Source organism: Lactuca sativa, chromosome 5 (assembly GCF_002870075.4).
Source record: "Lactuca sativa cultivar Salinas chromosome 5, Lsat_Salinas_v11, whole genome shotgun sequence".
NCBI lineage: Eukaryota > Viridiplantae > Streptophyta > Magnoliopsida > Asterales > Asteraceae > Lactuca > Lactuca sativa.
The window spans coordinates 146,034,758-146,051,899 of NC_056627.2; the positions used below are offsets into that span (position 1 = coordinate 146,034,758).

General features: G+C 44.4%; 1 long non-coding RNA gene across 2 annotated transcripts; it reads right to left on the reverse strand.

Moving 5' to 3' along the window:
* Window positions 1-14,223: 14,223 nt before the first annotated feature.
* On the reverse strand, window positions 14,224-16,536 carry LOC122198035 (uncharacterized). Of its 2 annotated transcripts, none has more exons than XR_006191840.1 (3): window positions 15,946-16,536; window positions 15,041-15,189; window positions 14,224-14,971 (listed from the first exon to the last, which is right to left on the reverse strand). It is a non-coding gene; the product is annotated as an uncharacterized LOC122198035 (long non-coding RNA). The 2 variants fall into 2 exon arrangements; XR_006191839.1 differs by having other exon boundaries at window positions 15,540-16,536.
* Window positions 16,537-17,142: the final 606 nt, after the last annotated feature.

A 17,142-nucleotide genomic window follows, 5' to 3' on the forward strand; every position in this document is an offset into this window, starting at 1 on the left:
CTCTAGAAGATGCACAAGGTTGAGTAGTTGCTGGTGGTTGTCGAGGCCAACACAAATAATAACCCTAAATATTACACACTAAAATAGTGTATAGTGGTAAAGGGATCGAATCCACGGAGATTGGTTCAATTTATAACTCTATGAAAAATCTCTTTGTAAAAATACTTGTAAAATGACAATAAAAATAAAATGGGGGGTTTTGGTGTTTTGAAATACTTGAAACAAACTAGAATTAACTAGGATTTAAATAGACAAATGCAACAAAAATAAGAGTTTGATGTAAAATCAATAAGGGAGAGATGGTTGACTTAAAGTTTCCTCACTTTGACTTTTGATGAACATATCATTAGAATCCAATGGTGCAATACTTTGATTTAAATCCTTAATTTGGCTATAGTAATCCAAGGAGCTTGAGATTACCTAGACTTTTCTTAATTGTTGAAATGGCTAGAGAAGCTCATAACAATTTCCTTAGTCAAAGTCACTAATTCCAAATAGCATGTAATTAGTGAAAGTCAACTAGCATTAAGAACCAAAAAGTCACCAAATCCAAGAGGGGTCAAATGCTTTCACCACCATGTTGGAGGAAATGTTTTTATGATTGTGTGAAGCTAAAACAACACAAAAATCATTTGTTGCTTACTAATTTGAGGATCCTTTACTTAATCAAGAAATTAGCCAACTAATCACCATAAACACATTTAAACTCATGAAGTAAAACATACAAGTAATGATAAGATATTAAAACACAAAACATTCCCATAAAGATTCAAGAACATGTTCATGGATTCTTCAACATTCAACAAAAGTTCAAAGGATTAACCAAAAGTCAACCAAGATTAGTTTAGCCAAGCATGGCTAAACTCAAAGAAACAAAGTTAGAGAAAATTGTACCAAACATTAAGCAAGAATCAAGAGGTAAAAATATGATGTTCTTCAAGTGTTCTTGGTCTTCCAAAGTCTTCAAAACTCCAGAGAGAATCTCCAAAAATCAGATGTCCAAGAGTCTCCAAAAGATAGGCACCAACCTTCCCCATATAGCTCAAAACATGAATTCCCGGAAATGCCCCTGCATGGGGTTGCGCGACCCGCGTGCTGTTGCACTGGTGGTCCCTGGATGTAGCATCTTTGAGGTTTGGGCCTCCATAGCTTAGCCCACTTGGCCTAGTTCGATTCAATTAGCTCCTAGCCCATTTTTCTTCAAGTTTTCTTCATTTTAAGCCCAATTTTACTTCTCCAAATCCTCCAAAGCTTGTGAACTCGCCCGATTAATAATCTACGCATGCTTGAATATTCCCCCGCATCTTGCAAATTTAAAGTTTATTTCTCTCCCAGCCTTCAAATAATCATCAAGATCACTCCATGCATTATCTCCACAATCATGAAGCCTAACATCCTTTTTGTCTACCAAATCCCATCGCTTCCCATACGTTCCGAACATTCCCGCTCCACTAGTCTCCATGAAATCTGCAATAAAGCTGACGAAACTAGAAAGTGCCTGAAATAGTCATAAAATAACAAAAAGGAAAATATGCATGAAAATTAACTAGATTATGGATGAAATATGCTAAAATAAACTATAAAAAGAAGTAAATAAAATGAAACTATCAGTTGCTGGATCCAAAGGTTAGAGAACAACACCACTCCTTTGATGATCTTCCTTCACAAACAAAAATGCACAAAACTCACTCAAATGCTTCAAATCTCACTATTAGGGTTAGGGCTTTTGATCTTAGGGTTTAAAGGGATGGAGGTTGGAGTTAAGAAATGATAGAAGACCATAATGTTCTTTAAATAAGGTTCAAACCCTAAAAGGTGGGGTTTGTCCCCAGCTTGCTTTCGCCCAACATACGTGTGAGAACCACAGTCCTCCTTTATGCGCCTATGCCTGACGTACCTGCCTTGTATGCCCAACGTAGGGACCATTTTTTTAATTTCTTTTAAAATTTGGGTCACAAAAGACATACCTGCAACACTGGCGTTACAAATGCTCCCCACTTGAATCGAACTTCATCCTTGAATTCCATTGTTGCAAATAAATCAGGGTGGTGCTCTCGCATCTATGCCTTGGCCTCCCACGTCCATTCGGAACCCTTCCAATGTTGTCACTGGACCTTGACCAGAGACACTACTTTGTTGAGTAAGGCCTTCATCTTCTTATCCAAGATCGCCAATGGTCTCTCAACATAATACGGGCGATCAGCAACCTGAATATCATCCAAAGGGACTACCGTCGAATCATCGGTCATACACTTCCAGAGCTAAGAAACATTGAAGGTATTGGGGATTTATCTGACCTCATCAGGAAAATCCAGCCGGTATGCAACCTTGCCTACCCGGGCGGTAATCCTGAAGGGTCCAATAAATCGGGGTCCTGGCTTGCCCCACTTCCAAAATTAAATAACACCATTCCAGAGTGACACCTTCAGAAGCACTAAGTCCCCCACCTGGAACTCGAGGTCTGAACATCGTCGTTCTGCATAACTCTTCTACCGACTTTTCTCGACTTGAAACCTGCCGCACACCTACTGAATCAACTTAAATGTATTGAGTACCACTTCAGTACTTCCCATGACCCGATGCCCCACCTCGCCCTAACAAACTAGGTCATACACCTCCTCCTATACAACATCTCGAAGGGCAGTCGATTAATATTGGCATGATAATTGTTGTTGTAGGAGAACTCGGCCAGTGGGAGGTAAGTATCCCAAATCTCTCTAAAGTTTAACACACATGCCCATAGCATATCTTCGAGTGTCTGAATTGTCTACTCACTCTGTTCATCATTCTGGGGATGATACGTTGTACCGAAATGCAACGGAGTACCTAACTCCTCATGGAACTTCCTCCAAAACCTGGAGGTGAAACGAAGATCTTGGTCTAAAACCAACAAAATTGGCACCCCGTGCTGAACCACCACCTCCATAATGTAAATGTTAGCTAGCCTCTCATCAGATATACTCCTAGAAATCGATATGAAATTTGCACTCTTCATAAACCTATCAAAACTATCCAAAATAGAATTAACTCTACATGTCGTCTTTGGCAACCTTGTGGTGAAATCCATGGTAATCTATTCCGATTTGCACATGGGAATGGGTAACGGTTTCACCTTGCCATGGGGCCTCTGATGTTCAACCTTGACTCTCCTGCAAGTCAAGCACCGCTGCACGAACCATGTTATCTCCCTCTTCATATAGGGCCACCATATAACTCAGCTTCAGATCTCGATACATTTTTGTGGCCCCTAGATGGATTGAAAACTTTGAATTATGAGCCTCTTCCAAAACAGCCTACCTCACCGCACTAGTAGTCAAAACCCAAATTCTGCCACGCTAAGTCAACAACCCCCGACTGTCTCTTACAAAAAATAGAATTTCCTTCAGATCCTCTTTGCTTTCCAATTTTACTTTTTTAGTCCTTCCACCTGAGCCTTCTTGATCAAATACAACAAAGGAGAAATGATAACCATCCATAGACATAAATCCATAATATGTGTGCTCGTTGCCTTATGGCTCAAGTCATCGTCCACCACATTGGCCTTCCCAGGGTGGTAGAAGATCTCGCAATCATAATCCTTTACCACATCCACCCATCTCTGATGCCGCATATTCAAATTCGACTAATCCATTAGGTAACTCAAACTCTTGTGGTATGTGTAGATAGTACACTTAACCCCCTATAGATAGTGCCTCCAAATCTTGAGGGAAAAAACCACGCCCCCAACTCCAAATCATGTGTAGGGTAATTCGCCTCATGAGGCTTCAGTTGCATCGAAGCGTAAGCAATCACATGAACCCTTTACATAAGAACAACTCCCAAACGTAATATAAAGGCGTTACAATAAACCACAAAGTCATCCATACCCTTAGGAGGCAAGAGAATCGGGACCTCACACAATCTCTGTCTCAGTGTCTCAAAAGTCAACTACTGATTGGGCCCCCAACGAAAAGTAACATTCTTCTTTGTTAAGCGTGTCAATGGCACTACAATCGTGGAGAAATCTTGGATAAATCTCTGGTAATATTCTACGAGACCTAGGAAGCTCGGAATATCAGATGGATTCCTCGGAACCTCCCATCACATCATGACCTCGATCTTGGCCGGATCGACCAAGATACCCTTCTGGTTGATGATGTGCCCCAAGAACTGCTCCTTACGCAACTAGAACTCACATTTAGAGAATTTGGCATATAGCCTTTCTCTCCTCATGGTCTCCAATACATCTCGTAATTATTCCTTGTGCTGGCCCTTGGTCTTGGAGCAGACCAAAATATCATTTATGAATACTATCGCTGACGGATCCAACATCGGCCTGAAAACTCGGTTCATGAGGTCCATGAATGTTGCTGGTGCATTGGTGAGATCGAATGGCATCACCACAACCTCGTATAGACCATAACGAGTCTAGAATGTCGTCTTCTATACATCATCGTCCCTGACCATTATCTAATGGTAGCTTGATCGTGAATCAGTCTTGGAGAACCAAGATGCACCTTCAAGCTGGTCAAATAAGTCATTGATCCTCAGGAGTGGGTAACGGTTCTTCAGATTTATCTTATTTAACTCCTGGTAGTAAATGCACATCCTATGTGAACTAATCTTCTTCATCATGAATAGGATCGGTGCTCCCGGAGGTGAGTTACTCGACTAAATAAATCCCTTGTCTTGCAGCTCCTGAAGCTGTATAGACAACTCCTGTATCTATGGTGGTGCCAAGTGATATTGTACCTTGGTATTGGAGTCGTGCTAGGAACTAGATCAATCTGAATATCGACCTGCTGCTCGGAGCACTCCTTGTAATACCACAGGAAATACATCGACAAAATCCTGAATAATGGGCATTCCAATCAACTTCACTGTGCTCTCAACTTGAGTGTCTGCAACATAAGCTAGGAACCCAGAACAACCATGCTGAAGATATCTCCTGGCCATCATAGTTGAACAGACAGGGTCTTGCACATCAAAAAGATCACAAACTCCTTGATATCATCCCTCAACATGTCATGATACCTCGTCTTCTTCATCTCCTCATCCGCAGTGTACTGCGGAACCAATAGAGCCCTCTTCTAGAACTTGGCAGTGATCTCTGCTACAATTTTAGTAGTTTGGAGAAGGTCCTGGAACTTGCTCACATGCTGCTGCACCTCGATCGCAGGTGCAAACTCCCTCTGCAACCTCATAACAAACTCCTCGCATGTCATGACTGTCATTGTCGCAGACCCTACAGCTCGGCCAACCCCATCCCACCAGTTACGTGCTCGATCCCTCAGCAGGCAGGATGCAAAACTCAATGTTTCCCCCTTAGGGAAAAAACATGTCCGCTGAGCATTCTCAATGTCAATGATCCAGGAGAATCTAGTGATGTGGTATTTAGCCGTAAAGAAGTTAGGAGCTCCACAAGCCTTGAACTCCCGAAACAAGGGAATCTGTTCTCCTAACCGACCCGCAACAATCTTGGCTCGAAAATCCATGAGTCGCTCCTGCATAAATTTATAACACCCTCCTTGATGGTATTGGACATCATAAGCGTAGCATCCAAGATACCATGAGTAACCTCGGCTGCTATGAGCTCTCGCAGCCTCTAATCAATTGGTTCTGAGTCAGAGCGAGAACGTAAACCAGAACCTGAGCCAGAACCTCATCCTCGAGTGATCAACACCATCCTTAAACTGTAACACGACTAGATAAACAATCAACGTATAACTCGAGAGAACTCCCTCGGTACAGGTCTCCTTAGAGTCTCTAGTTCTGCTCTTGTCTCAAGTACATATCATGTGTTTCCAATAGTATGGGCCCATTATTGCATTTCACACATATTTGTACCTTCCTTAAGATCAATCTTGAGTCCTCTAAGTCACCACACTAGGACTATATACCAATCCTATGCTAAACAACGTACCTATGCTAGGATTTCCTAGGAATCCTCAACTCCCACCACTTGCAGTAGTGAGAACCTTAATTAACACCACTGGTTGCTTATGCATGCAAGTTATACACAAAATGGAATCACATAGGCTGTCAAATGATGATTCTACCCAAAGTCGACAACCAAATAAGGAACAAGAAATGAGGCTAAATCAATCATTTTAGGGCTATATGATTCCAAGCATATACAACTTTGAAAGCATACACTTAGCAATTAGTTGAGCTGGTGTCAATTCCATAAATTTTTGTTTAATACATCCACATAAATGTTTTAACAAATATATGTCGTTACCAGGGAACCATTAGTATTCAATCCTACTTCCATGTGCTACCCATTAGGATTCGACCGTGCTTCCCTGTGCTACCCATTTGCTTAAGACGTCCACGACAACGTTTTAATAAATTAGCATCGTTGTTGGGGACATGGTGTTACTAATTGTTTATGTTGGGATTTTTTGTGAGCACGCTCATCTCTATAAAAAAGCAAAAAACAAAAAGTATGGCTCATAAATGAACACTCCTTACATTAAAGACAAACTTTTTGAACTAGCGCAATTAGTTATCATCATTGGAAATAACCAAAGTGTGCATCCCATACCTATTCCTTGTGGATTTTGCACTCAAAATGGACATCATAGAGACATGTGTCCATATTTACAATGAGAATGGGAGGAAGTACATGAAATGGGAAGCTACTACTAGCCAAACCAATGGAGTTATTATCAATATCAACATGTGTAACAACGGAAATTTTTAAAACAAAATTTTCATTTCATAAATATATTTCCATCCAAAATAAGTCATAAAGATCCAATGTATCATGTCATAATACAAATCATATAAATCCCAAGATCATAAATCCTCCATCAGTGTGTACAGATCACGCCGGTGCCTTCCCACAGTCCTCGCTGGTACCTGAAACACATATCACAACAACTGTAAGCATAAATGCTTAGTGAGTTCCCCAAAATACAACCTACGCACATACGCCTTTCCAGGCCCTGACCTTCCGGTCCATGTGTCTCAGGGGACCTCCGTCCCGACTAGGTAAACCTTCCGGCCCTACCCACGCCAACCTTACGGTCCACATTACAACGCCTTCCGGCCCATAACATATTCGCCTTCCGGCCCATAACATAATGCCTTCCGGCCCATATCAAGCATATCATACATGGCACATATAACAATTAACTTATCACACATAACACATATATCTTATATCATATCCAACCTTCCGGTCACACAGTCAACCCTTCCGGGTATAGTATAGTGAGAAGACTCACCTCGTGTATCTCGATAACTCGCGAATCCTGGAGATCAATCGTGCTCGATCCTCCGAGCTATAATCCTCCTATAACATCATATGTCTCTTAATTAACAATTTTACCACTAAGGTTGACTACCCCTAACAAGTCAACACTGGTCAACGGTCAACTTTGACCGGACTCGGCGAGTGCACTAGGGCGACTCGGCGAGTCTATACGTATTCACCAATTCTCTAGGATTCTCTTTTGACACGTCGAGTACTCCCTGACTCGACGAGTTACACTTGGTTTGAATCGCGGGGCCACCCCGACTCAACTCGCCGAGTCGCAAGAACAACTCGGCGAGTTCCAGTTCGACTCAGTCCACCTGTCAACCCTCTCTAACTCTCCCTGACTCACTGAGTCAGCTCATAACTCGGCTGGACCACTCACTGAGTGGTCAAGGAACAGACTCGGCGAGTCCATGCCATGCATCAAATCAAACTTGCTTCTGAGGTCAGATCCGCTCCAACAACTCATAGATCTGGCCTTCCTAAGCTTATTCATTACGTAAAGTCCATATCTTGGTGCTCATAACACACCCCATGATTCATAAATGGTGTTTTGACCTTAAGCACAAAGACCCCAATCCAAAACCCCATGGATTCACAAAAAGCTTGGGCAAAGGGACACTCTGGACCTCCAAAGGTCCAGATCTATAACCTAACTCACTTAAGGGACCAAGGAAGCACTAGATCTAGCCCCAAACGGGCTCTATAAGCCCTAAATCAATATAAAAATCATCATAACAAAGAATAGCTCGAAGGTAGTACCTCAAATGTGATGTTCTGGCCTCAAATCTTCAGGAAGTGGCTCCTTTTGATTCCCCCTTAGATATTGCTTCCTTTCCCTTGCAAAATAACACCTCCAAGGTCAATAATGGCTCCTTGCTTTGCTCCAAACGCTCAACTCGCTAGGGTTTCACTCAGGGGTCTGGTGAGCACAAATGACAGCCTTAAGGCCCTTTAAATAGGTCCCAAACCCGAGAAATTAGGGTTTCATTAAACAACGCGGACTTGCCGAGTCCATACCTGGACTCGCCGAGTCCAGGCGCGAACCCGCGTCCAGAACCGCGATCCTACTCGGCGAGTCTAAGCTCCAACTCGCCGAGTCCCCTCACAAAACACCAAAAACATAAGTATAAAAGATACCTGGAAATCCGGGCTGTTACAACTCTCCCCCACTAGAACTAGACTTCGCCCTCGAAGTCTCGCTCGGAAAATAAATCCGGATGCTGCTCACGCATCTCGCGCTCCGGCTCCCAGGTCATCTCTGATCCCTTCCGGTGTTGCCACTGAACCAACACCAGGGGTACCTCCTTGTTCCTCAGAACCTTGATTTTCTGATCTCTGATGGCCACTGGTCTCTCGGCATAATTCAGGCTCGCATCCACCTGAATATCCTCTAATGGAACCACTGCCGACTCGTCGGCTATACACTTCCTGAGCTGCGACACATGAAAAGTGTCGTGAATCTGCCCCAACTCTGCTGGCAAATCCAAACGATAGGCTACCCGGCCTACCCTCGCGATCACATGGAATGGACCAATATACCGGGGCCCCAACTTGCCCATCTTCCTAAATCGAATCACTCCTTTCCAAGGAGAGACCTTCAGGAGAACAAAGTCGCCGACCTGAAACTCAAGCTCGGACCGGCGCCTATCTGCATAACTCTTCTGTCGGCTCTAAGAGGTCAACAACCTCTGTCTGACCAGCTGAATCTGCTCTGTCATCTGAAGCACGATCTCTGTACTGCCCATCACCCGCTGACCAACCTCTCCCCAACAAATAGGGGTCCGACACCTCCTCCCATAAAACAGCTCAAAGGGTGGGATACCAATGCTCGAATGATGGCTGTTGTTGTAGGAAAACTCTGCCAAGGGTAAATACGCATCCCAGCTACCCCCGAAATCCAACACACATGCCCGGAGCATGTCCTCAAGCGTCTGAATCGTCCGCTCACTCTAACCATCTGTCTGGGATGATATGCGGTACTAAAATGCAGTCTAGTACCCAACTCTTCATGAAATTTCTTCCAGAATCTGGAAGTGAAACGCACCTCATGGTCTGAAACAATCGAGATCGGTACCCCATGCCGAGATAACACTTCCCTCACATACACCTCCGCCAATTTCTCTACCGAAGAACTCTCACTGATGGCAAGGAAGTGAGCGCTCTTCGTCGACCTGTCTACAATCACCCAAATTGTATCAACTCCTCTGGCAGTCCTCGGAAATTTGGTGAAGAAATCCATAGTGATCTGTTCCCACTTCCACTCGGGAACCTCCAATGGCTGCAACTTGCCATGCGGCCTTTGGTGCTCGGCCTTAACCCTACGGCAGGTCAAGCACCTCTCAACAAACCACGCGACGTCCCTCTTCATACAGGGCCACCAATATTCCTTTCTCAAATCCAAGTACATCTTAGTGGCCCTCGGATGGATCGAGAATTTCGACCGATGCGCTTCCTCCATCAAAATGGTACGTGTACCGCCCACAAACGGTACCCAAATCCGACCCTGAAAAGTCATAAGCCCTCGACCATCCGTAACGAATTCTGATACCAAACCAACAACCCGTTCCCTCTTCTGCATCCTAGGTTGCACAGCCTCGGCCTGTGCCCCACGAATGGCATCTAAAATCGGGGTCATCACCGTCAACCTCATACAAATATCTCGGATCGGGGCGCTTTCCGCCCTACGGCTCAATGCGTCGGCTACCACATTAGCCTTACCCGGGTGGTACAGGATCTCACAATCGTAATCCTTCACCACATCCAACCATCTCCTCTGTCGCATATTCAGGTTTGGCTGATCCATCAAGTACTTCAGACTCTTGTGGTCCGTATAGATGGTACACCGAACCCCATAAAGATAATGCCGCCAGATCTTGAGGGCAAACACCACAGCCCCCAATTCCAGGTCGTGGGTGGGATATCTCGACTCATGAGGCTTCAACTGCCTCGAAGCATACGCTATCACATGCCCCCTCTTCATAAGCACCGCCCCTAAACCCGATATAGATGCATCACAGTACACCACAAAATCCTCCATCCCTTCCGGGAGTGCAAGCACCGGGGCCTCGCATAATTTCTGACGAAGGGTCTCGAATGAGGACTGCTGCTCCGGTCCCCACGAAAATGAAACACCCTTCCGGGTCATCCTAGTAAGTGGCATGGCGATCTTGGAGAAATCCTTGATAAACCTGCGATAATATCCAGCCAAACCCAGAAAGCTCCTGATCTCGGTGGGCGATCTCGGGACTTCCCATCTCATCACCGCCTCTATCTTGGCCGGATCGACCAAAATCCCTTTCTGGTTGACGAGGTGCCCTAAGAACTGAACCTCTCGTAACCAAAAATCACACTTGGAGAATTTGGCATACAGCCTCTCCGATCTCAGAACTCCAAGAATCTCCCTCAAATGCTCCTCGTGCTGCTCCCTAGACCTCGAATATACCAGAGTATCATCAATGAATACGATCACCGACCGATCCAGCATCGGCCTGCACACCCTGTTCATGAGATCCATGAACGCAACTGGGGCATTGGTGAGCCCAAAAGGCATCACCACAAACTCATAATGCCCATAACGAGTTATGAAAGCAGTCTTCTAAATATCTTCATCCCGAACCCTCATCTGATGATAACCCGACCTCAAGTCTATCTTGGAGAACCAAGATGCCCCCTGCAACTGATCGAATAGATCGTCGATCCTAGGTAACGAATACCGGTTCTTAACCGTCAACTTGTTCAACTCTCGGTAATCGATACACATCCGGTGTGAACCATCCTTTTTCTTGACGAACAAAATCGGCGCTCCCCAAGGTGAACTACTCGGTCGAAAAAACCCCTTCCCCAACAGCTCCTGAAGCTGCGAGGATAACTCCTGCATTTCCGGTGGAGCGAGACGATAAGGCGCCTTGGCGATGGGTGCCGCTCCCGGAACCAAATCGATACGGAACTCCACTTGCCTTTCCGGAGGTACACCTGGTAACTCTTCGGGGAACACATCCGAAAACTCGCATACAACAGGAACATCATCCACCGATTTGGGCCTTCCCGCGGCCACTCGAGTATCCGTCACGTAGGCTATGAATCCATTGCAGCCCTGCTGCAAACTCTGCCTCGCCCTGGCAGCCGAACAAAACGCCGACCCACACCGGGTCCCCTCGCCATACACCGTAAGCACTCCCCCACTAGGGTCTCGAATCGTCACCAACTGTCTCTCGCAGTCAATGACTGCCCCAAACTTACTCAACCAGTCCATGCCCACGATAACGCAGACATCCCCCATCGCTATAGGAACCAAGTCTATAGGGAATTTGACACCAAAAATCTCGAGCACACATCCTCGAATCATGTCTGCGGCATATATCACTTTCTCATCAGCTATGGAAACCCTCAGAGGTCGACTCATCATTTCCCGATCAATACCGTGGTGCTGACTAAAAGCTAGAGATACGAAAGACCGACTCGCACCCGAGTCAAATAATACTAAACCAGGTACAGAATTCACAAGAAAAGTACCTACGCATAACATAACATAAGCATAATATCTCAACATCAAAATAAATACATGAAAGAATACATACCAGCCACAACATCAGGCGCCGCGCGGACCTCCTCCGCAGTCAACTGGAAAGCTCTCCCACGAGCCCTCGGGGCCTCGGCCTTCACTGGTCGAGTCTCAGTAGCCCTAGCAGCAGGTGCAGATCCCTGGAGAAGCTAAGGGCACTTGGCCTTCTGATGGCCGGTCTGGTTGCAATGAAAGCAAACCATAAACCCCTTGGGGCAATCCCTAGCAATGTGCCCCTCCTTGCCACACTTGTAGCAAGCACCTGCTCGACATGTCCCCTCGTGACCCTTGCCGCACTTTCCGCAAGTGCGGCCCTTCTGACCTCCCGTCCTCGAATCGGCGGACTTAGTCCGCTTGGCTGCCGGCTGAGACTGAGCCAGCCGCCGATCCACCCGTTGAGACTCGGCCTCCTCCCTGGCCTGGGTCTCCAACTCGATCTCGCGCTTCCTCGCATTCGCCTGAAGCTCAGCAAAAGTCTGATATGTCGAGTTCGATACGAACTCCCGGATATCCCTCCTCAACACACCCAAATACCGGCTCATCCGAGCTTGCTCCGTGGACACCTGCTCGGGGCAGAACATCACCCTCTCATGAAACTTCCGCGTGATCACCGTGACAGAATCATTACCCTGCTTGAGTGTCAAGAACTCCTGAACCAACCGTTCCCTCTCCACCGGGGGAACGTACTCGTCTCTGAACATAGTGGTAAACCTCTCCCACGTCACAGCTGAAACCTCTGCCAGAGTGAAGTTCGCCGTAACGAACTTCCACCAATCCTTTGCTCCCAGGCGGAGCTGGTTCAAGGCGAACCGTACCCTCAGATGCTCCGGACATGAACAAGTATAGAAGCATCCCTCGATATCAGCAATCCATCTCATCGCAGCGATCGGATCCTGCGTCCCGTCAAACTCAGGTGGCTTCGTGTTGCTGAACTCCCGGAACAGCAACGAGTCACCTCCCTGAGGTCTGGCAGCGGCCACAGCTGCGGTAGCTGCAGCGGCTGCAGCCTCAGTCAACGCGGCGTACCGCTCATCAAATGTCCCCTCTAGGATTCTCTTTTGACACGTCGAGTACTCCCTGACTCGACGAGTTCCACCTGGTTCGAATCGTGGGGCCACCCCGACTCAACTCGCCGAGTCGCAAGAACAACTCGGCGAGTTCCAGTTCGACTCAGTCCACCTGTCAACCCTCTCTAACTCTCCCTGACTCACCGAGTCAGCTCATAACTCGGCTGGACCACTCACTGAGTGGTCAAGGACAATCTTCATGCTACTCGTCGAGTCTGTTCTTCAGACTCGGCGAGTCCATGCCATGCATCAACTCAAACTTGCTTCTGAGGTCAGATCCGCTCCAACAACTCATAGATCTGTCCTTCCTAAGCTTATTCATTACATAAAGTCCATATCTTGGTGCTCATAACACACCCCATGATTCATAAATGGTGTTTTGACCTTAAGCACAAAGACCCCAATCCAAAACCCCATGGATTCACAAAAAGCTTGGGCAAAGGGACACTCTGGACCTCCAAAGGTCCAGATCTATAACCTAACTCACTTAAGGGACCAAGGAAGCACTAGATCTAGCCCCAAAAGGGCTCAATACGCCCTAAATCAATATAAACATCATCATAACAGAGAATAGCTCGAAGGTAGTACCTCAAATGTGATGTTCTGGCCTCAAATCTTCAGGAAGTGGCTCTTCTTGATTCCCCCTTAGCTATTGCTTCCTTTCCCTTGCAAAATAACACCTCCAAGGTTAATAATGGCTTCTTGCTTTGCTCCAAACGCTCAACTCGCTAGGGTTTCACTCAGGGGTCTGGTGAGCACAAATGACAGCCTTAAGGCCTTTTAAATAGGTCCCAAACCCGAGAAATTAGGGTTTCATTAAACAGCGCGGACTCGCCGAGTCCATACCCTGGACTCGCCGAGTCCAGGCGCGAACCCGCGTCCAGAACCGCGATCCTACTCGGCGAGTCTGAGCTCCAACTCGCCGAGTCCCCTCACAAAACACCAAAAACATAAGTATAAAAGATACTTGGAAATCCGGGCTGTTACAACATGACCAATAGTGGGACAACATGACCAATAGTGGGACAACAACCAAGTTTAGGGAACCAACCACTAGCAAAACCCTTACCAAGCTTAGGGAAATCACCAATACCAACCAACTCTACAGTTGCAACAACCATATTTGTATCATCACCCATCGGCACGTATTGTCCGCTTTGGGCTCCCGACGAAAACTTCCCAGGGGGTCACCCATCCCTGGATTGTTCTCGCCCGAGCACACTTAACTGCAGAGTTCTTATGGGATATACTGCTCTCACGGCTTTAAAACACATTATGACAGGGAAGGTATCAACACCCCTTATAAAGAGTGTTTAGTTTTCCTTCCCAACCGATGTGGGATCAGGTGCAACCCACCTTCACCCCCCATTGTAAGTTTCAACGTCCCCGTCGAACATATCAACTCGTGCCCCAACTCTGATACCAACTTGTAACGTCGTGATTTTCACCATAATTTTTTTTTCTATTTAAAACATTTGTTTAACAGAATACATTAGCGGAAGACTTAGTTTTTAACTCAAAATATTTTCAAAACAACAACATTACTTCAAAATTTCAATCATAATTTCAAACCATTTAAAATGTAAACAAAAGTACTTTAAAGTAAATAATAAAAAACGTGTCCAGGAGTGGTATCGTTAATATAAATCTACTACCCATAAGAACCCCTCTCATTAAGGCCAATCCTCTAAACTACCTGCACCAATCATAATGTACAAAAGAGAAAAGATACAAGTGTCAGCAACTGCCTTGTAAGCCAACAAGCTGTACACAACCAAAAATTAAACACACAATTGCCATATGGGTCATCCATGCAAATCATGATAATGGCATAGTCAAGAAAAACAAGTAATATTATAACATAATTTATTTCAATCATATAGTTTTCAACTCAACTTAATCCATTATTGCGTATAATTTAATTCACTATTTTTATATGTAATTTTTAATTCAATCGATTAGCTACTTTGGGGTTCCTTAGGGACAGTCTACACAACAACATAACCACGTTCACTACTCGTGTGCTTAGCCAGTTTAGTGTTCTAAGTGGCTCATGACTTCCACCCGAATACACCAACCCCAATTCGCTACCCCGACCTGCAAAGTTCAAGTACTTTATGGTGTCATTTAGGATCAATACAAACGGTGTCAATTCCATTTATATACCTCCCGATTCCTACGTGATATTTGATCCGACCACACCATAAAGCCAACGCTACTCCAGTTCCCATACATCGAGGTGCACATGAACCACGTGTCACACGACCATCTAAAAAGTTCGTGCAACTAACCAATAAAGCTTAAGCTCTTTCAACCTGCAAGGTTTTACTCATGTCACTATTACACCCCGCAAAAGCATGCATACACCAAAATATTCATGTTACTCATACAGTTTAAATGAGCAATTATCATATAATGAAGTTTATTAAGATGTCACCACACTTTAGCATATAACTACCAATTCATGAAACATCATATCCGCATGCAATTTACAACTATCACATAACATGAATACCACAACCATACACAAGATGCAAACAACATATTTTCAACAATTATCACAAACATATATAAATATAGCATGAATCCTAATTTGCATCAACAATTCACTTATGAGATGTGGTTTTCGGTTATGCACTAAAGTCAAGAAAAATTGTCGACTCACCTCAATATCGACTGATTAGTCAAAGCTATGTCTTCATAATATCATCGATTGAAAAGATGTCCGATCCTAGATACCCTCGTGCATCAAAACCATCATATACGACCAATTATATAAAAAAACAAATATGTCATATGAAAACATTTTTACTAACATCTTCTATCTAACCGAGAATAGGTAAAATGTGTATCAAAACTAGGATTAAAATTTATCGTTTAGACCATAAATATCTTTTTATCCTTTTAATTAAGCATGTTTTCTCGCTTAATTAAGTCCATCAAATATAAATGTTAATATAATAAATTTATAGATTCAACCCATCCACAAAGTATTCGCTACTCACTTTTTACTAGTTAAATATATATATATCCATGAATCTATAAAATTAATGTAATTGATGAAATTGTACCTCATCTTCCATGTTCATGTACTGTAGAATGACTTTTTTCTTATTTAAACTTTATTGGTTTTAGTTTAACCCATGTTTTCATCCATAAGCCATAAAACTTCCAAACTCAAACATATCACGTGAATGTTGTGTGTTCATTAATCGCATGTCAAGCACCCCTTCACTTGAATTGGATTATATATTTATATGCGACACTCAATCCCAATACTTCTCTAAAACATGCATGGCCCACTGTTGTTGCATATTTCAACTTGCAACTACTCCTCCCAAACATTCATAAAACGCGATGTTAATTTGAACCCCCAATGATCAGCGATCTACCTAAAGCATCATGTATTACACTCATCCTTGAAACTCGACAGGTAACCCCACAAAACAGGTGAAAAGGGTAGCAGCCTCATCAAATTTATTGATTGCTCTTCTCTTTACCATGCATCTTAAGTAAACCGCAGCCTCCTTCCTTCTGATCTTGTTTCCTTAAAACACCACGACCAGTTTCTCTCTTTGTCTTGTTATCCCTCTTCTTGTTCCGTTCCAACAGTGAAGACACGATTGCCACTTTCTGCAAAAGTCCAATCCCCTACGGGCAAACCCTTTGTGAACCAACCCTTGCAAGATATGAGAACGCACCCTAATTTGATCTTCTTCCCGGAACAAGGATCTCAATAGTGATGGTGTTTTCTCGTTGGATCGCACACCACGAAACATATTTAGATCTTCTTTCTTCTTACCATTAAGACCCATGAAATCATCGTGGGGAAGACGTATCCTTAAACAACTGAAATAATTAACAAAGCGATAGAACCGGGTTGTATCCGAGTCGTTAATTTCTCCGATGCTGATATTCACCGATCAACCTTGTCGGCGAGTTACAAACCTCACTGATCTACGTTGGCTTGCACACTTCAGCTATGATGAACATGGCTTAGCATCTAGCGAATCCAACATGGCAGCATCTTATCCCGTTCGTGATGAACGCAATACCATTCACATAATAATCCTGCAGCCGTCGCTGGTTATTACCGGAGAAGCTAGCCGATTAGGTTGTGCTCCGATCGACTGATGCAACTCTCCCTCTCGTCATCTCCTCGTTGTTCTTGAAAAGTATGTCAATCCAACGGTTCTCCAAACTTATAATATGTGAAACGTACGTTTGTTTTTAGTTTTTTATTATTGCGATTGAAAAGTAAACGTACA